We start from the raw sequence: 21,546 nt of genomic DNA on the forward strand, positions 1-21,546 counted from the left end.
CATCAAAGCTTAGCACCATAATCTACTAGGAAGACCTAGTCTAAAGATACAGCTATGGCAATCTGAAAGCATAAGCAACCTATCAAATGCCAAGAAATGGCATATCTAACAATCAGAAAAAGTTAAACCCTTTATGCCTACTGGACAACACAAAGTAGAGAATAGCCTATCAAATAGCTAATCCTCAAATATCTACCAATCAACAAAGCGAAGAAATGTACTGAAGATAAATGTCAAGGGCTTTTAAAAGAATGGATGCTTACAATGGACCACTTCAATCAATTTTTATTTATTTTATTTATTTTATTTTACATTTGTTGACCAGGCTAGTCTAGCTGGATATATGTCCATTTTCAGTAGAGGCCCGGGGAGAAAAGCTCCAAGACGGATACAATAAGTAATTGTTACAAAAAAACAAGAAGTAGACATAAAATATATTTTATGCATTTAACAGTAAATAACATAAAACTAAATACAAAGTTTAGAGCAAGATAAATATGCTAGTGGCTAAAAAATAGTATCCAGGTTCTTACTAGATGCTTACCATTGCACTACAGAAGATTAATTTAGTGGTGAGAGAACAGCTAGAAAAGTTATTAGAAGCATTAATGATAGGTTAGTCAGGGTCAATGAAATATATATATATATATATATATATATATATATATATATATATATATATGAGCGACACTCTAAGAACATCAACTCAGTATCCATATTAGAGCTCAGTTCAACACAACATTCTAACAAAAGACACAGAAAACACTTCATCAAAGAAAGGACCTATGCATGTCGCACAAGTAGTACAACAATACCTTAAAGCAGCCTTTAAACTATTCCAGCCAAAAATGATAAACTAGTAAAAATAACTAAAACAATGCAACAATTATCAAACAACAAACATGCAATAACCAATATAATGAAAATGCAAAAAAATCCAAAACTAAACAAAAAAAAAATTCCTCACCAAAAACAATCGAATGCTTCAGGGGTCATGCTTTGAGAGCAGGCTTTAGAGAGACACTCGTTCAAACCAGGTTCGACAAAGGCTTTCTGTAGCAGACTCCATCTTTGTTCTAGAAATTCAGTTCTATTTTTTTGTTACTTAATCTATCTCTTACTTTCATAGGTTGGTACTAGGCTATCGGCCCTAGGGCTTGTACAAGCCTAGCCATAACAATTCCCTGGCTATTTCTTCCCACACTATATTTACTTCCCTGGACCCCTGTCTAGCAGGGCAATTGATGTGATCCCTGGGGTGAATTTCCTTTCTCCCATCCAGTCATCAAGGTTCCTTTTGAAGAGGGCCAAAGATGTGCTCTGCTTGACATGTATGGGCAGTCTATTCCAGAGTCTGGGGAGTCTCTGGGTCAGGAACCTCTCTCTCCAGCATGTTTTGTTTATTGTGATGACAAAGTTTAGATCCCTGGACCATGTGGCTCTGAGGGATTGGGATTTCTTTAAGTGTAGCATGTCCAACAGCTCTGGGTTTGACATGGCCTTGTATGTTAAGCAGAGATCGCCTCAGAGTAGATGATATGCAACAGAGTATAGCTGGAGTTTCTTAAGACGGTCAGCATAGGGCATCTGCTTTAGGCCTGTGATTCTTTTAATGAGGTCTTTCTGTGGCCTTTCCAGTTGTTGCAGATGTCTTGAGAGGTACATACCAAATGGGGTGTTGTATTCTATAATGGGTCTAATGAGGGATGAGTACAGTTGGACAATGATCTCCTTTTTTCTGGATGAAAAGCCCTTAGTGATGAGGTGCGTCACATAGAAGGATTTCCTGACTGTTGTGGCAATGTGGTTATTGAAGGTGAGACCACTGTCCACCTGTGTCCCTAAGTCTCTCATTACACTTTTGGTGTTTAGTGTACTGCCACCTATGTGGTAATTCACGGGTACATGTTTTTTTCCCAAAGGGGATAACTATACATTTCTTGGCATTGAGCTTGCGCCCATGGCTCTGGCACCAAGCATCTGTTTTTGTAAGGCCCTTTTGTAAAGTATTGACATAATTTGGGGATTCAATAATGGCTCCCAGTTTGCAGTCATCTGCGAACTTTGTTAGCCAGAGTCCCTTAGTGTTGGCCTGTACTTCAGAGAAGTAGATTCCAAACGAGAGGCCCCAGGACTGAACCCTGAGGTACTCCACTTGTCACTTGCCTGGAGCTGGATTTGGAGTCGGCTACTTTTACAGTGTGGGTTCTGTCAGTAATCCAGTTGGCAACCCATTGAGTGATGTAGGGATTAATGCCCAGCTTTGTAAGTTTATCTATGATTCCAGAATGGGGGATGGTGTCAAAGGCCTTGGCGAGGTCCAGATAGGCTGTGTGGACTGCCTTACCCTCGTCCACAGCTCTGGAGACTGATTTGAAGAAGTCAGTCAGGTTCAGGATACTAGATCGTCCCTTCACAAACCCAAACTCGGTGGGGTCCAGTGTTTTAAGGTTGCCACTGTCTTTGTTTATAAGTTCCATGGCCTTGCAGATCAGGCTAGTCAGTCTGATGGGGAGGTAGTTCCCGGGATCCAAGGTGGATCCCTCTTGTGGAATGGGATCACTGTAGCTGTGCACCACTCAGTGGGCATGAAGCCTGAGGTGTGAGGCTTCAGAATTTATAATACAAAAAATTTAAAATAGGATGCAACTCACACCCCAAAACATGCTTCACTAAACCATTTATAGTCTTACCCTTACTGACATCATTCTGCTGTTCTAAAATCCTATCCTTCAATAAACTATTGCTTTAGCCTATATAGAACACATCACATACTGAATAAAATGCATAATAGACCACACATTTATTCTTACACTTGGAAAAAAGCTGAAGGTAATATGAAAACTATTGTCTATGAACAAAAGTACATATATGAATAAACCTACATGCAAAGCAGGTAGTACATTTGAACGTACCCTTGTATTCAGTAAACAAGCCTGCATCAGGACCTCTGTTCCTATAACACAACTGATATTTCAAAGATAACAGATTCCTAAAAGTAAACTTGAGTTGGACATAAAAGATTTTCCTAATCTCAGGGTCAGCTAAAAGCACAGACCAGTATCCTCTAATGACATCACAGATGACATAAGGTAAGCAGTGGTCTGTTCTTATTGAAAGTGACTGCATCCTGCTCAGACGCTTCACTACGCCTTCTAGAGAAATAAGGCCTTCCCTTACTACTACTGGTTCTTAATGCTTCTGTAATGTATCGATCAACTTCTTTGTCTTTGTATCCCCTGGCAGTAAATCTAATCCCAAGTCTATCAAGAGCAGAGGCAAGATCCGTGTCATTACTATGGAGTCACATTACCCTGAGAACCTGTCCCTTGAGCACATTCCTACTCGCATGTATGGTGTGCATACTCAATTTATGCAGAAGTGTTCCTCTTAACTTGCTTTCTATAGATACTGGTGCATAAACCACAAAGCTCATCATTGTCAATTTTTACATCAAGGAAAGAATCGCATGAGCTGTGATGACTAAATTTTAGGAAATCTATAGTGCCATGTAGGAACTCAAATTCTTCAGGTCCTATCTTTTGTCATTTGTCTTTAGTCTGTATGTATGGTGTTAGAATGGTTGTCAATTGATTGTTGAACTATAGCATTTCACTTTCAAATAGTTTTCTTAGTTTTTAACGTGATTTTAATGTTTAACAGTATATAAAATACAAAATTAAGATTTATGTTTGGTATGAAGAAACAGTGCTGTTTTATCATGAAAGCAGTCACCATGTTTGACAATAAATATGTACTTTTCACACTGCCTAGTTACCGAAGCTTGGAGTATTCTTCGTACTATTATTTGTATACTGTACATTATTTTGTTACATTATGCTGTAACCTTGGCTGAGCCTGTAATTGGTCATTGATTATAGTTCTATTCTGGTAAACAAATTTATATAAATAACTTTTAAAAAAATGAGTGTGTGGCACAGGGAATGTATTATTCAGTAAGGAGAAACCGTTCAAAAGAAATTAAAAAAATAACATTCAGAGCTCAGTGAACGATAAACTAGTGAAATGCATGAAATCTAGCCCCATGGACATAGTTAAGAATTGCCCAGCAAAAGGGGAGGAAGAGTGCAGTTTGCAACAATAGGATTGCATCAAAAGCACAGTATTTTTATCCAGTCTGAGAGTTGCTGTATATCAAAGGTGGCACCAAATAGCAGTCAGAATGAGGATAAAAGTACTTCTGAATGCGTAATCTGAGCACAAGTTTTTCCGTTCTACAAATTTCCAAGCAGCAGCAGGGACACTATTAAATGAAAGTTGTGGCTTTAGAAGAGTGAAATTATCTTTGCTTTTACCAACAACAAAAACATTCTGTTAAGCAAAATAACTTTTATACCTTCAAAGAAGACAAATGTAGTGCATGCAGTAATTCCCTAAAATTATATGCATGCAAGTTAAATGTAAAATGTGTGGTTATTTATCTGTTTGTTTATTACAATGTCAGTAGTGCAAACAGCATGCTCACCTTCTGTACAAGAAGGTTGTGGGTTCTATTCTCACAAAAGGTAGACGGACTGCTGACATTGCAGTGCAGCATAAGAGAGTGCTTCACTCCTGCACAGTATCGTAGCTAGGATGGGGCAAGAAGGGCAACTGTTCCTGGTGCAGAGTGTTGTGATCAGTCAAACTTGATCTCTTTAATGCAGTACTGGCTTTTAAAATCCAATATTCCATTTGTGGTCAAACCTGGGTGCTATAGTGCTCTGTGTATGGTCTAAAGTGTAGTTGGCTACAGTTTAAAAGTAATAATAAAAAAATTAAGTAAAACCTGATTGCTGTAGTGCAGGGAGAGGATAAACTGTAGCAAGTGTTTGCTGCATTTTAGACGAGAGAAAAAAAAAACTAATGCCATGCAGGCAAGGTATAAACTGTGTCAACTGTTTGCTATAGTTTAAAAAAAAAAGTATTTTTAATTAAATATGGTGGAAGGTTGGGAGCAAGGCACAGAAACCGGACTTGCATGGCTTGTCATACAGCTGGCCACCTGATTGGTATGCCAGTAGAAGAAATATACATATATTGTTTGCTCTTCAGTAGAAGAGCTTGGGGGTAGGGGCATACATCTAACTGTAATATTTCTACCCCTTACAATGTATAAATCAGGTTATGACAATGAAGTGCTTTTTGTTCACTTGAACATGTGAGAGAGTGTGAGGCGCTGTATAAGCCAGTTAAATTTCTGCTGAGTGTGTTGTCTTTCAGACAAGATGTTAAACCAAGGCCTCACCTGCCTGAGTTACTTGTAGTTTAGGTGGATGGAAAAGATCACACAGTTCCTATAATAAAGAGTAGGGGTTTCTTATTGATATATACATAGGTTGGTACTGGGCTATCTGCATATTTAAATTGTATGCATCTTTTTACAAATCTCCATACATTATAAACTTCAATTTATGCATTCTCCCCACTCTTTTATCCACAACCAAAACATTATTTTCTCCAGAATATCTGTCAGTCCATTTCCCATTGTATTTCATTTTATTTATTCTCTTGTTCCATATAGTCCATGAAACATAAAATATTACTCTGTCCATTTTCTTCACTTCGTCCTCTTTTCCTGCACCATAATAATCTAATTCTATTATGTTCATATACATTTGCTCAAATTTTAACAAATTTTTCACCCTATTATGTTTACATATTTCTTTCCACAAATTAACTTTAACATTTCAAAAACACATGCAGAGTAGTCTCAAACTCTTCACGTTTATTACATATTCTATCTTGCTTTTTCTTGTATGGCATATTTGCCTTAACCAGCATTGTTCTAATAGACCATCTCCATAAAAAAATTATTACATTCTTTATTCTTTTTTATAGTTTAGATATCATTGTTTTTCTCATCTATTTCTAAATCTTTCCATGGATCCATGCATTAAAATGCATTCACAATAATTTAGTACCAGTCCTTTCTATTTTTTCACATATATTCTTTATTTTCCATAACACAATTTTATTTTTGGTACTCTTTCATTTCTTCATTCACAATGCTTTTTTTTTTTTTTTTTTAACTTCCACTCCTTCCTACAGTGCTTTGTATTTATAATATAGCATTTCTATCAAGTTTTTATTTTCCTTCATAATTCCTTTTAACTTGTATAAAATTAAAGATGCTGCGTGTGCTATTGGGTTTATTAAACCCAAGCCTTTTTGCTCTTTTTTCATATATAGAATCCTGCTATTGACTGTATTCAGTCTAGAGACCCCTATAAAAGAAAATATAATCATCATTAGTTCCTTTTCATACTTGATAGCAATTGTACAGATGTTTGCAACATAAGTAGATTTTCCTATTACTATGGTGTTCAAGCTTGCTTTTTCTCTATATGAAAATCTATATTTCCAAAAAAATTGTATCCTTCAAATACATCATTCAATCCTTCCAAATATTATTGCAAACATATTGATACATTTTTCATTGAGCTCATTATCTCCTATCATACTTTTAAAACCAAATCATTTAATTGTCTATTTATACTTAAACCACTTTTAATTTTAGACTTTCATTTACTTCTTCCATGCATATTTTAACAATTAGTACAATATCATCTGTATAATTATACATTCTTAGCAATTGTACATCATTTTGTATCAACTGTTACTTGATACTTTATTAATTTCTTTAACTATTACATTAACAAATGAGATAATTGCACTACTAGCTGGGCAGCCCTGCTTTATTCCACATTCTATTTTTTCTTCCCCAGTCGAACCATTTACATTTAGTTTCACATAATTCCTTTCATAAAGAGATTTTATTACTTATACTTTTTTGCTTAGATTTTATTACTTGTACTTTTTTTCTTAGATTTTATTACTTATACTTTTTTTGCTTATATTATATGCCTGCGAAATTCCCCATAATTTGCATTGAATATTATCATAGGCTTTACTTCTATCACAACCTTTGCTTCTACATTTTTATTTATATAATCAGTTTCTCTTATCCATAATAACTCTTGACTTTCTTTTCCTCTTCTTCCAAATACATTTTGGTCATATATTCTATCAATTCTTTGTAACCTTTTTTTTGTTCTTATAAAAGTTATCGGTAGTATTCAATGTTATAGGTCACAAATTTTTATCTCCATTTTATTTCCATTTTTAAATATAAATTTTATTTGTGGGCATATCTTTCTCTAATTCTAGTTTCCAGCCATTTATTCATAACTTATATAAGAATTATTTTTGCCACCGCTTAATTTCTTTATACATACCATATTCAATTCCATCCAGTCCTGTCGTAGAGTTCGGTTTCATATCTTTCAGAATTTCATTCAATTTTTTCCTATATTTTGTTCTAAATACTCATTCATTATTTAATTTTTCACTTTTATAAGTTTGTTCTATTTCTTCTCCTAAAAATAATTCCAGTACATATTCTTTAATTTCATATATTTCTTCTTGTTAAATTTGTTTACCTTTCTTATTCTTTCTTATTTTTCTTCCTTTTTATTTTACTCAAATGTGGTGTTACCTGTTTCTTTCTTTGTAAACAACATTTTTGTGTATATAACAAGCAGTTTTAATTTGATTAATTTTATATATTTCTTTCATAAAAGGAATTTTCTTTAATAAATCTTTTAATGTTTCTTGACTTTATCTTGTATGTTTTTCTTTTTTTCCTTGTGCATTCTAAAAACACTTTTTTTATATTTCTGTTTAAAATTAAGTCACTAGAGTCCAATTCTCAAAACTCTTAATGTTTTTCCATAATATCACAAGTTTTTTTCTCTTCTAAATCTAATTCCTTTTCATTAATTCTTTTTATTCCTTTTCATATTCTTATATATTCATTTTCCTGTACTCTAACCCATATAGCCACATGATAAAAATTGTGTACTTGATGCCTTTTTCTTTAACTTTTAAACCATCAGATATTAAAAATAGTTGTCCTAATTTCATTCCTTTTGTGGGTCTGGTGGTTATTCTGCCATCCATTTAATTTCCACTTCTCATAATTTCTTTAACCATTTTAACATCACAATTGCTGTTATTTTTTTCTTAAATTACAATTTAAATCACCCACCACTGTCCATATTTACACAAACATTCAAGAATAGTTTTAAACATCATTTCTCTCTTTTATATATGGATATAAATGTATAATTCTATACACACTTTTTGCATCTCAAGTCTATTATAATTAGTCCTAGTTTTACTATGGTTACTTCTGATATTTTAATGCTTTTTTGACATAATATACAAATACCTGAGCAAGTTTTTTTCCCGTGTTTCAAACTGCCACCCAATTCCAAAGGTTTTCAGTTTGTGTTCTGGTATCTTCTAAAACAATATGTGCATCTACTGCAGCACACCATTGTAATATATCTATTCTCCTCGTAAGATTTTTCATACTGTTCACATTCAAGAACAGTTAGTATAATAAACTTTTTATTTCTTTCTTTTATCTTCTCTAAGCATATTTTTTAATTTTCTTTTCCTTTCTTTAACTCTTCCCAATTGAATTCTTTTTATTTCTCACAGTATACCAGTCACTTTCTTCCTCGCTGGTGGTCTCTGTTTTTTCCTTGTTACTTCAACTTCATGTACAACCTCTTTATCAGTCGCATCTTTTTGTACATTTTCATGTACAACACAATCTTCTCTCTCTCTCTCTCCTGTATGACTTCACTAAAATTTTCATTTTTTGCACATTCATTTAACATTCTAGCAATGAATGACCAGTACTGCCACATTTGTTTGCACTTTAAATCACATTTTTTGCATTATGCAATATTTTACTTCTCCAACACTTTGTCCATAATTTTTTTGTCTCTGGAACTTTTACTGGCACAGTCTCTTCTTTTTCTTCTATTTTTCAGTGATATCACTCCATGAAATTGTTGCTCCATTTCTGGCTCACTTTGGTTTACCATTTCTTCCAAATAATCATCCTGCAACCCCCCCCCCCCCCCCATTGGAGAGTTGTAAATATGGTAGTAACCATTTCAACTACATTTTCAGCAACTTTCGCTCCTGTTTCAGCAATAGCTGAATCAGCCATGTTTGTATCCTGTTCCTACTGGCTGCCTCCACACCTGGACAGGAAACAGGAAATCAGGATGTCTAATACAATTTTCCTTGACTAACAAGAGTAGGGGAAGTTCACAGATGCCCTGGCCAAATTTCCGACAGTAATATGAATGCTATCTTGGGTCTTTACTGAAAAGAGGAATAATCGCCTAGCGGGACTAACTTGTCAACAAAGGATAAATAATAAAAACACTGGGTAGTTGGGCTGGTCTTTTGAACCTTCACAGCCATGATATAACCTCAAAGAGCAAGCACAGACAGTTAAATGCTATGCCCCCCTTCATCATCTTAGTAATGGGTGCTAACCCTAACACTGCCCTTTTTCCCAACCTTCTACCTTACCTTAAAACATTTTCTGTAAAGCTACCACCACACAAGATGCACACTGACAAACCTGAACAAACGCACCCTATCAACATGTCATCTACCCCCTTATCTAACCCTAAAATACACAAACTTGCACACAAACATACAAAACCTATTCCAACACCTACTCTGATCTGCACACATGGCCAAATGCTCTTATTTCTTCCCACCATCTTATATTTTTTTAGGAAACATTCCCTTGACATTTCATCTAGCCATACATTTAATATTAAGCTCCACCCCTAGCACTTGTCGAGCAAACATTTGAAATAACTGGAACATATATATGTATTGGCTTTTGATGTTTGTGTACTAAACCATTATGATGAAAGCATGTGCACATAGCTTTTTACATAATTGTTCTAAGTTTCTAAAGATTTCCAAGGTTTGCAGCTTTTTTTCATTTGGGACATGGTTTCTTCTGGCAGACCCTATCTTAGAAAAGGCTTTTTCCTCCCATATGTCTGTCATAGGTATACATTGACTGTTTCTGAGAGTATAAGGTTGTTCTTTAAGAGGAAGTTTAATTTTCACAGGTGGGTATTAACTTAGCTTTATTATTATTTTTACTAGTAAAGTTCCTAAAGGATGGATAGCCCTGCTTGGATGTGGAAGCCACTTCAGGTTCTGTAGGAGACTATGGTATATGGATGCATCAGTCAGTAACACAAATTTGCATGTTTTATTTGCAATTATTTGCGTCCTTTGACAACTGTATAAAGAGTGAAAAGCTAAAAATGAGATACCGTATTTGAAAGAAATGCATTTTTTGCCACAGCTGTGCGAGGAGAAGAGGCAGGATTTGCTTTAATGTGCAAGTTAGTAACACTGATAAGTATGTGAAGTCGAGTGTTTTTTATCCACCATTTATTAACCGGAATGGCTACATTCTAAAAAGAATGTGAATAAGAAATGGGACAATTTCCTGATCTGTGTGTATATAAATTCTGTAATAAGTCACATAAAAGATTTAAGCATCTTACAAAATTATATCAAAAGGAGGGAAACATCATCATAGATTATAAAAGCTTATAATACACAAATGAAAAATGGTTTTCTGAAATGAATATTTGTAAAAAGTTTGAGTGTTGCATGAGAAGGTATTTTATTACAATTGTAGTTGCAGTTTTTTTGTAGAGTAGAACATCCTAGTCATGATAGAATATATGGTGTAGTTAAAATGTGGAAATATGCATAGGATCCTCCTCTGTACCATTTTGTTGGTTCTGGAGGTATGAAGACTAATTCTGTATTTTTCCTTGAAGGGCCAATAGAGACTACGTAAATCAAGCCTTAAAGATTCATGTGGTTTCTTCAAAATAAGAAATGAAGTTGATTCAAACATGACATTTTAGTGACTTTCTGTAGAGAAAGGAGATATGTTGTGCTAATAAATTTATACTTTTTGTAATGTGAACATCTATAGATCTAAAGCTGGAATAGCTACTTGTGCCACAGTGCCAACAATTATACACATTTATTTCTATCCTACGGGAAGGAGATATTTGTGTAAATCTTGATATATCAATAATTTTAAAGCTTATTTTCACTGTGTTGTACTATGGCAGTGTAATTTGTTGTAGTTCCGTTTTAGTTACTTAATTCTGCTGAATCTTTAAAGTTTAAAATGAGCTTTAATTTTAAAATGAATTTTTAAATGTTAACATTCTAGTTAACGTTATGTAATCTATAAAAATGAAGTTGAGTAATGGGTATTTTTAAGTATGCACCTGTTTTTGAAAAAAAAAAAATAGAAGCAATTCGAGTGAGCTTATTGACCTGATTCCAGTGAGATTTTGAAGGAGCTATCTGATGCTTTTCCAGCAAAGTTTCAAATATTTCAAACATGAAATGTGGGGCTGTAGCCCTGGTGTGCAATTTTTAGTTAATTTTGCAACCAACTCTATCAAGATGCCTCTTTGAGGGAGTTCTGCCATTCAAGCATGACAAAAATATCAGTCTTTACCCATATACCTCACTGCAATAGTGCCAGCTAAAGCTGTGTTGCTACTACATCAGGTAGTCTAAAATATGGATGCCCTAGAGTGTCCTTTTTTTCTGTGCATCATGCTACTAAATGTCTGATGTAGTTGCAACAACTACCTCACTGAAGTGCTTAATTCAACGAATACTTCACCATGAATGAAGACCTACAACAAAAAATAAACGGATCAGATAAAATAAAGTGGGATTATTTTATTGTATTTCACATTTGTTAACCAGGTTGATCCGACTGAGCATAGGCCCATTTTCAGTGGAGGTCTGAGGAGAAAAGCTCCAGTAAAATGTGCAAAGTATTCTATTATACAATTTGCACAACATTTTCTCAAAATTGAGTAATAGTTGTACAAAAATCATAAAGTTGAGTAATAGAAAAATAGAAAGTAACAAGTATAATAATACTAGTAAACTTGGTTTGCTACTTACAGTCTATACATAGGAGACTTGTAACAAATACAGGAGAAAGATTCTTATATTTTGGGCAAAAATTAAGACTATAGCACCATCTTATTTTTTTTCTTTTAAGTAAGAGGTGTCATATTCTTAAGGCATAAACTGTTCGAGAGTGATTCAAGAAGTGAAGAGAGAGAGAGGTAGATCCAATTAAGTAGGGTCCTGATAAGGGCATGTCCATGACTTAGAGGGAGCTTAGTTAATTTTGAAGCTGTTTGGGATGCTATGCAAGGTGAAAGGGAGATTGTTCTAGAAATGCAAGACGGATTTGTATAAAATGTTGCCAATTGTTTTGTTGGATTTGTATGCTTGTAGAAGGAATTTCAGTACTTTGCAGTGGGCATAGAGAGGTATAATAAGTCACAATATTAGAGAGCGAGGGACAGGTAGTGAGTTTGTTGAGCAGAAAATGAGTTGGGTGGAGTTGAGAGTTTGTCCACGTGTGGTGAGAAGAGAGGATTAGAGATTTGTAAGAACTGGAGTTGCATAGAGAAGTTGGAAGTAGGCGGGTTTGGGAAAAGGAAGGTCTAGAGTCAGTTAGGAATTTCTTGTTCAGGAGAACTATTTTTTTTTTTTTTTTTGTTTTGATGGACTGCTGTATGTGTAGATCAAATTTCAGTTGATCGTCTATTGTCATTCCAAGTAATTTTGTGTGGTGTTCTACTGTAATGATGGTTTTATTAGAAGATGAAATTGGGAAAGGTTGTTTGAGATGGTTGCTTGATTTAGGGAGAGGAGAAGTTTAGTCTTGGAATCAAAATGAGTCTGTAGTTTCTACAGAAATGAAATATTCTTGTGCGAGTGATGTGACTGTGGCAGAGGTGGTAAGTGTGGAGTTAGCATATTGTATAAAGGTAGAATGAGAAGTTGAGGTACAAAGGTCATTGATGAAGATATTTAAAAGAATGCATTTCAGTACTTACTGTGTGTGATAAGTGTGCACTAGATAAGTCCTTAGGAAGCCAATTAAGTTATCTTTGATCAGGACAATCCAATCCCAGTACTAATTTTATCTTTTCAGGACAGCATCTTCCATTAAATTAGTCAGTGTTTCAGCTTTGTCTTTCAATGTCCACTATTTCACTGGAATCTGCATACTGGTTGGTGACGCAATAGATGCAGCTGATAGTGTCCACAGGTATATACTGTTCAGAGTGACAGAATGTCTTAAATTTTTACCTTCATATCTGCTTAACATGCTCACTGCTCTGTAAAGGTTGAATGTTCATCTGTACCAGCAGTAATACGTAAATTTGGAAAATTATAACAGCTGAAACATACCACAATCATGTTACTTCTGGAGTTTTTGTTTCACCTTCTGAAATTAAATTATTTATTGGCTAGATTATTTACATTGCCCTGGCAATAAAGGAGGCATGAAAGGTATAAGATATTGTCAGTCTAATCAAATACAACTGATTAATGCTACCTCCCTACTTCCTGTTAATAATATGATTTAAGCCATCCAGCATTACATGGCCTATCCCCATCTCGTTAATGCCTTATTGATTAAATTAGACAACCGATATTCCTGGTAGTCTTCTGCGTGTCCTTGTTTTTCTTAATAATTTCCCTTCACTTCCACACACCCCAAATCCATGAGGATCCGTTCCCCACCCTCCACCTCCATTATGTTAAGCTTACTGATTACAGTTTGCTGTAGGAAATACAAACATACATTAAAATATCTGTAATCATATAAAATAAAGGGAAACATTTATCTTGCCTTTATTTGGCTATTTTTCTCATTAAGTGATTAGTATTTCATGATGAAGCTGGCATTTTTGTAAGTATCCAGTAGAGGTAAGCTTATCTTCAAACAAAAGCAGATTAACTTATCAAGAGACTTGCCTTGTCTTCTCTAATATTGGAATTACTTTAAGGGTTAAAGCAACACACATTCTTTAAAAATTTCCATTTTGGAGACAGAACTGTGTGGCTAATATAAGAAGTTTAACAAAGGAAAGAAGCTTTTTAAATATACCCATGCAATTTGCCTAGAAGGAGCAATTGCAACAACAACTGATCGAACTGCACTAATCCAGAGAAGTGTGTTACACAGAAATTTACCAAAGTACACTAAAATAGTCTGGTTTTAACTTTCCTAAAAAAAAAACATAGGAAAGGAGAACACTGCGCATATTCAGGCCTTCTTTTCTTCGAATTCACACAGTGAAATAATTAGATGACTGCCAAGTGATGAACTCAACTTGTCATTATGACTAATCAGTAGGGCGGGAGTCAACTTATCAAGCTTCAAAGTACAACTTCAAACATTACTATAATCTTTGACAACTTTTGAATAATGCAGAAGAGATGCAGATGATTTCTGAATGTATAAAACACTCATCTGAAAACTAATATTTACATAGATGCTAAAGAAGGTTAACCACTTGAAATGCTGGGACCTGCTAGAGTGAGTCTCAAAACATGGAGGCCGACTAGAAAAAGAAAAGAAACAGGCTTGCACATACTAAGTCTGAGATGCACATAAATATTTCAAGCACAGGCATTACTACCCTTCTAGCTTGCCAATATACCAAAACACATGTTCCCATAGTAAGTGTCCAGGCTGTTCTTCAAAATATCTAAACCAGTACATGCATGAATGTAATTTGGTAGTCTGTTCCATGCATCAGCTGCACTCTGAACCAGATAGTACACTTATCATTCCTATAGAATCTAATGCATAGGTTATCTGATGATTCTCTACTACCTGATAATCTCCAAGCAATCCCAGAGGTAGTTGCTTCTAAATGTCCTATATACCTGAATAGGAGCTTCTCTTAGATCTCTGTAAGATACTGTGCAAGTTCAGATAGTTTGATATTTCATAATAAAGAAATTTTCCCAACCATGGATGCCCTTGGTATATTTCCACTGTACTCTTTCCAGTTTATTCAAACTTGTTTTCTTATAAGGTTTCCATATTGTTATTCCATAATCAAATTTGGGTGTAATGTAACTAGCAAGCAATAACTTCATTTCTGATTTCCTAGACTTTATAAATCTTTTAATACAATCTATCATTCTACAGCTGTCATTAACCAATTGGTTGATAAGATTAGAAAAACTTGTAGCGGGACTTACCCATATAACCAAGTCCTGAAATGAGTCTGAAGTTTCAGTAACTGTGTGCTGTATTAAATTATTCACCTTTCAATTTAGGTCTCCCAGATCTCTATGCTTAGTTTGTGATGTATTTATCAGCATGTTAGAGATGGCCATTTCCCAGAATATTCACTTTTCTCCAAAGTGTGGTAATCTTGGATTTGCTATACACAAGTTCGGGGTGAGGGGTCATCTTTTCAGCACTTGACATTTATAGCTGACATTTCAACAGGGAGCCAGTAAAGAATGTTAAATAAGGTCATTCCTGCTAAGGAGGGGCTAAGTAAATTTGAAGGAATTAAAGCTTCTAGTGATTAGATAAAAGGATTTGGTGTTTTGCCTAGTACTTTTGGAGACATTTGTTATTAATTCCTATGCAGATAATGGATGAATCGGGTGTGACGTAACCTCTTACTCTTGTAAATGACTTACTGCATCTGTTTACAAATGTAAATAAGAACAGTATGCAAGCATGATCAAAGGCTTTGCTCGCATATAGCCAAAATGCCCTGTTGTCCCACTTAGTATTATGGTACATAATCAGTGTTCTATTGTCCTAGATCTATTACAATTACATAAATCTCTCCTGAAACTTGGACATCTATTTTCAGCAATTAAATGAAATCTTCTGGTTAGAAATAAGAACTTGTGTATCAACGTTAATTAGATAGTTGACAAAGGAATCTGAGCTAGTTTTAAGAATAAAGACGGCCTTTAGTTATATCCTTGAGAGTGGTACACTAGCACCATCATGTTTAATACAACTGCAGCTTGCAAAATACTGGCAAGATTTTTTTTTTTTTTTAAACAAGAAGTTACATCAAAGTCATCTGAACCAAATGTTACCATAGCTTTAAGATGTATATAACTGACAAGTCTAATTCAGTGGAAAGACGGAATCTGCCATAAAAACGGATTGCTCATAACATTTCTTTGGATATAAATGGGGCACATTTTGATCAATACCTTCCAATTTAAATTAGGGTGCTTGAAACTAATGTTTCCATACATAAGATGCAAGACAAATACTATCTTCTGCCTGTATGCATGAGACTATTGTCCTTAAATGAAAAAATGTAATTTTGAACATTAATTTAATTTTAGTTTGCTCAGAAGTTTTATTTTGTATAATATATGTTGAGAGGTTTAGTCCCGCTAAGATAGTGGACTTTTATCAGGGGAGACCCGAGGTGGTGATGGTAAGGAAATTAGGGGACAGTTTTAAAGGAAATGAAACACATTAAGGTATATCTTGTCCACATTTGTGCTTCAAATGCTGATCAGTTTGAAGCAAGAAGAAACTTAACATAATGCTATTCGCTGACTAGAACTGAAACTTTTCCAAACTCGTACTTGTCACCGTTTAACTTAGTATTGTGTTTCTGAAGATTAAAGGTTTCCCCCATGGCATTTAGTACAAGAAGTTTGGCTTATTAAAAGCCCTCAAAGTAGTTCTGAAAGTAGCCCATCTAATACCTATTAGTAATTCTTACCCTTGCTGTACAGTAAAAGACCATCCGTGAATCATTCGTCTTTCAGCACTTTGTCCTGCAAAAGACTAGCATTTGGGCCATGCCCTTGCGTTGTTCTAAATGCTGATGGTGAGTACATTAGGCACTTGAATGAAAGAGAAGGAAGTTCAGTGTCGTATGAGAAATTAATCTTATTAGCAAAAAGAAGCCAATTCTTGAACAAGGTTTGTGGAAAAATTAAAAACATGAAATTCCTACATTTTGGGGAAAAAGAGCAAAATTGGGATCAAACAAGTCGCATCTTTCTGTAAAACAATATCTACTCTGACTTGAAATAAGTCCTAGTTTGCCTAAAGCAGACCCTAAAATCAGTCTAATCACAGCCCTTCATAACCATTACTGATGCCAACCAACACCTGTACACCTAACTTCTAACAGGACATATATACTGGAACTAAACAGGTTGTGATATAAATGTGAAAATACACTGTACAAACCTACTTACAAGATCATTTTGGACCTATTTAATCTCTTACACAGGATTCACACTACAGTTATTAGTTGACTTTACCAGATGCAAAAATGTAATCTGCATTGTGGGAATCCCATATGCATGTCTTGGGCAAAACAAATGATGGTTTTCATATTGTATAGTGGATGCCAGAGTCAATTTATTTTACAACCAGTCTGAATGCCATGTCATATAAATTCCATTAAACATTCCATCACATCTTAAACTTCCTTGGTTTGATAAGAATTATGCATATACAACTCCCCACTACCTCTCCATGCAGAAATTGGTAGAGAAGAAATACATTACCACTGTTCGTTCACTCTATGAATGTTGTGGCACTGTTACGGTTTGTAGACGGTAAAAAGAAAGTATTTTCTTTCTGTGAAATGTTGCATGCTCTCTGATTTGTGTGGTCAGTAATGTCAATATTTTCAATGTTTTGATCTCAAGTATGTCAGTACTATGTGACAACATTCATGATATAATCATTTTCAACTGATGTCATACTGGATTATTTTACCTTAACTGAGCATTTGCATTACATATTTCATCTCCCCTTAGCACTATCTGACCACATCTCTCTCTCCTACACCTCTTAACCAGGATATTTTTCTTTTTTTTGCAGTACTTTTAAGACAACATTCCATGCTATCCACCCCCATTGATGCAGTTGCTTGGACCCTGTACTATCTACTGAAATGCACTGGGATTTTAAAACTATTGCCTACAGTGTACATAATTTGTAGAATACAGCATCATTTCAGTCCTATATTTTCTATCTTTGTTTAATGGTGTGCACACTGCTTGAACTTCACCTTAGGCTTTATATTCCCTTTATCAAATCAAACTAGTGCCTTTTTCCCTAAAATGCTCTTTTTTTTTTTTATCTGTCCCTAGCAATAACACCGCTCCTCATTGCACTAAAACTTTGTCACAAACCTTTCAAATAAGTAAACAGTACTGGGACACTGACATGGGCAAAAGATAGTAACTGGTTTGATGGATTGTTTTCCTAGACAGCCTGTGACTTTTGCCTCATGGTTCTACCTGCTCCCTTCACCCTCATTCTGCTTCCCTACCCCCTTTCCCACCAACCCATACAAACCCCAATTTTATACTCTATCCCTCTTTTACTCCTCCCCCATAATTAACCAAGCACCAAATAACTTAACACCAGACTTCCAAACCCCTCGCCCCCAACTTGCACCACTCTACAACCAACCTCTTTCTCCTCCCAGTTTTTCTACAATTATACACTTCCAAAATACCATATAACCCTCTCAATCGTGATATGCAGCCTATTACTAACATCAGTACTACAACTCCTTACCTCCTTAATATATTATCACATCAACCTTAATTACCAGAAACCCACACCAACGTTATCTCAGTCCATGGACAGTTATTCAGCATCTCTTGTACTGTCCCGCCCTTACTAAATTTCTCTCATAATCACTTAATCAGAAACTCCTGCAACTGTTACCCTCCCTCTCCCTTAAATTCAAACTAAAACATTACATTTACACCTTTTCTCTTAAACCCACACTCCTTCTGACAACACTTTTACAAGCCAATGACATACAACTGAACCCAGAACCCACAGCACCAACAAAATTACCAATCACTTCTTCACCCAAAAGATTAACCTTCCTATCCATAATGTACATTTATCTAATAAGTTACCAAACCAAAGACATGACTCTCACTACACGCCCCATAGATTAGCACTATCAAAAACCTGGCTAAAACCGCACATCAGTAATGCACACATTCTGCCCCCTGGGTATAATAGCTATTGTCAAGACAGAGATACAAAAAAGGTGGAGGAGTTGCAGTTCTTTACTCTAAACACCTGAACTTTTCCCCTTTCCCTATTGCCCCTCCCAACTTCCATGCAGCTGAAGTACTACTACTAAATTGCCACATCAACAGTCTGAAAAAACTTGCCTTCACTGCAATCTATATTCCACCTGGCAAAAGCATTGCTATTATCAGAAATATACTATGCTGGATCTCTCAAAATATACCATACGGAACTATAATACTTGGAGACATAAATATAGACTGGAATACCCTAAAGACTTGATACCCTGCCCTAAGCAACTAACAACTACCCGCACTTGTCTAAACAAGCATGTTCTACAATCAACTGAATTCTGACCACTGATCCTTACCTCTACCATAAACCATATTCACTCCCAGATGCATTAAGTGACCACTTACCTGTCTACAGACAGACATTCACCCCAACTTAAACCTCATTTTTAAGTACTGCTGTAAACTCTCTGCCTTCAATCCATCCATTTTCAATGACCGACTCACATCCATCATCTGGTTTAGCCTGCACACACTACCTCTTAGTGGCGGAGTACTAGAATTCAACAGCATATTCCTAAACATCTTTAATGGCTTAGCACCCCCTTGTAAAATGAGGATAAAATCCAATTAACCCCCATGGCTCACAAGATACTCGCACCCTTGTGCCCTGAAGAGACTCCACTTGGAAAACATGATAAAAATACAAATGCCCTACTCACCATCAATTGATTAAAGAACTTGGGAAGCAGACCAAAAGACAAATGTACAATGACAGCAAAAAGTTCTACTATAAAGCCCAATCCACCCATCAGTCCAACCACAAAAACGTCTGGACAAACAATGCTATCCTTTGCCCTGGAAAACCTCAACCCCTTAGCCCTTATCCCAGTCTCTCCACACAAGACACCACACCTCTGTCCTTAACCAGTTCTTTATTGATACCATCAGTAAACACTAACCAAAACCCCCACAACATTTCTCCACCACAACCTGAAACAAAGGAGGCACTCTTCTCTCTCAAACCTATCTCAACCTCTTGCATTCTCACCTAAAAAAGCTTAAACATCGGTCCCCTTCTGCTGATAATCTACCCCCTCTCTTTCTCAAGCTAGTAGCCAAATATATTGGCTACCCAGCCTCTATACTCAAACAGATCCATTAAAGAAGCCACTGTACCTGACATCTGGAAATCTTTCTTTATAATACCCCCTTCACAAAGAAGGCAACTCCACTGATCCAAGTATAGACCCATTGCTATCATTTCCCCCCTCTCTAAAAGCCTAGAAAAATGTATACATTCCCATATGCTCAAATTTATCCATAATCTCCTGTCGCCTACTCAACATGGCTTTCGACCAAACCCCATAGTACCTTCACAGCCCTTCTGTCTTTCACTCACACTTCTGCTGAAGCTTGCAATAAACTGGTCTGTGTATTCTTAGAACTGTTGAAAGCTTTTGACATGGCATCCTACTCCATACACCTAGCCAAAGTTGCCAGCCTACATCTATCTCCCACCACCTTCAAATGGTTCTCTAGCTATCTAGCAGACAACAGTTAGATGGCAGTCTTCCTGCTCTACTGTCTACCCACCAGGGCTCCAAAGAATTATTTTCTTCTGCGTTCTGTCTATTGACTTACATTAGTGCAACTTTATCATGTTTTCATGAATTTTGTATACTGCGGTTTGGAATTTCATGAAATTCCACTGCTGTGTTTGGTCTACTCTCTGAGCCTGGTTCATTAGGAGACAATAGTAATTGCCTTTCCTTGAGCTCATCAAGCAAATACACTATTAAAATCGCATGACTTTAGGTGTCATCTGCTTGTTTCAAGAAGTCTGTACTGAAGCATTATTTTGTTGGTGTATTACTACAGTACTAATTCTAAGTACTAAAGTCATCTGATAAAGGAGCTTTGGGCTCTTGTTTTCACCTAATTTGGCATTCACCCCCCCCCCCCCCCCACACACACACACACACACTGCGGTTCCTATTCTTGTGCATCTGCTTTGGATGTTTTTCTTTCATGTTTTCACCTTATTTAGCATTCTGCCCCAAAATGTATGTACATCAGAGGCTTCTTAAGAACACAGTCTTACCATAATGCTATGTAATAAGACCTATTAAGCTGAAATGTCTGCTCATTGTTCTGGTTTGTGTTCATAGCTAGTGTGGTATGATTTGTTGACTGATGTGCATAACTAAAAATCTACATGCCATTATTCATTTATGAGCCGATATGCTGATAACATTATTTTTCAGAAACGCATCTCAATTAATATCCTAATACATTCAGGTTTCCAGTTGTGTTTATTGTACATGTACTGTTTCAGGTCTGTTATATTTTGCTCTGCATTACTGATTCAATGTACTGAACTTTGTGTGGGTGCAAAGTGGGTGGAAACTGTTGGTAACAGTTAATGCATTGATTAGTCTTCATTTTAGAGACACACTCTTCACTGTTATTACAACAGTTATAGGTGGGCATGGATTACTGAACTTGAACATGGTGTATGATTCAAAACAGAATTAAAGGCAAATAAAATGAGTCTAATATGACTGAACTATGAAATTCTTATTATAGCCAATAAATGTTCAGCTACTTTCATGCCCACTTAAGAGAAATAATTCCAGCAAAGGTAATAAGAAACATCCCACACTGCCACTTTGTTTCACAGAATATGAGACCCCTGCTTTTTATACTAGCAGAATAATTTCTAGAACACACTCCTTTCAACACTGGTTTGCTTAC

At 35.6% G+C, this 21,546-nt stretch overlaps 1 protein-coding gene across 1 annotated transcript in view; it reads right to left on the reverse strand.

Moving 5' to 3' along the window:
- The window catches only part of LOC122811287 (pyroglutamylated RF-amide peptide receptor-like), a 708,130-nt gene that overhangs the window by 78,240 nt on the left and 608,344 nt on the right, over positions 1–21,546 (reverse strand). The gene's annotated exons all lie outside the window — the stretch shown is intronic.

This window comes from Protopterus annectens, chromosome 9.part0, assembly GCF_019279795.1.
Source record: "Protopterus annectens isolate FY-2018-M chromosome 9.part0, PAN1.0, whole genome shotgun sequence".
Taxonomy (NCBI): Eukaryota; Metazoa; Chordata; order Ceratodontiformes; family Protopteridae; genus Protopterus; species Protopterus annectens.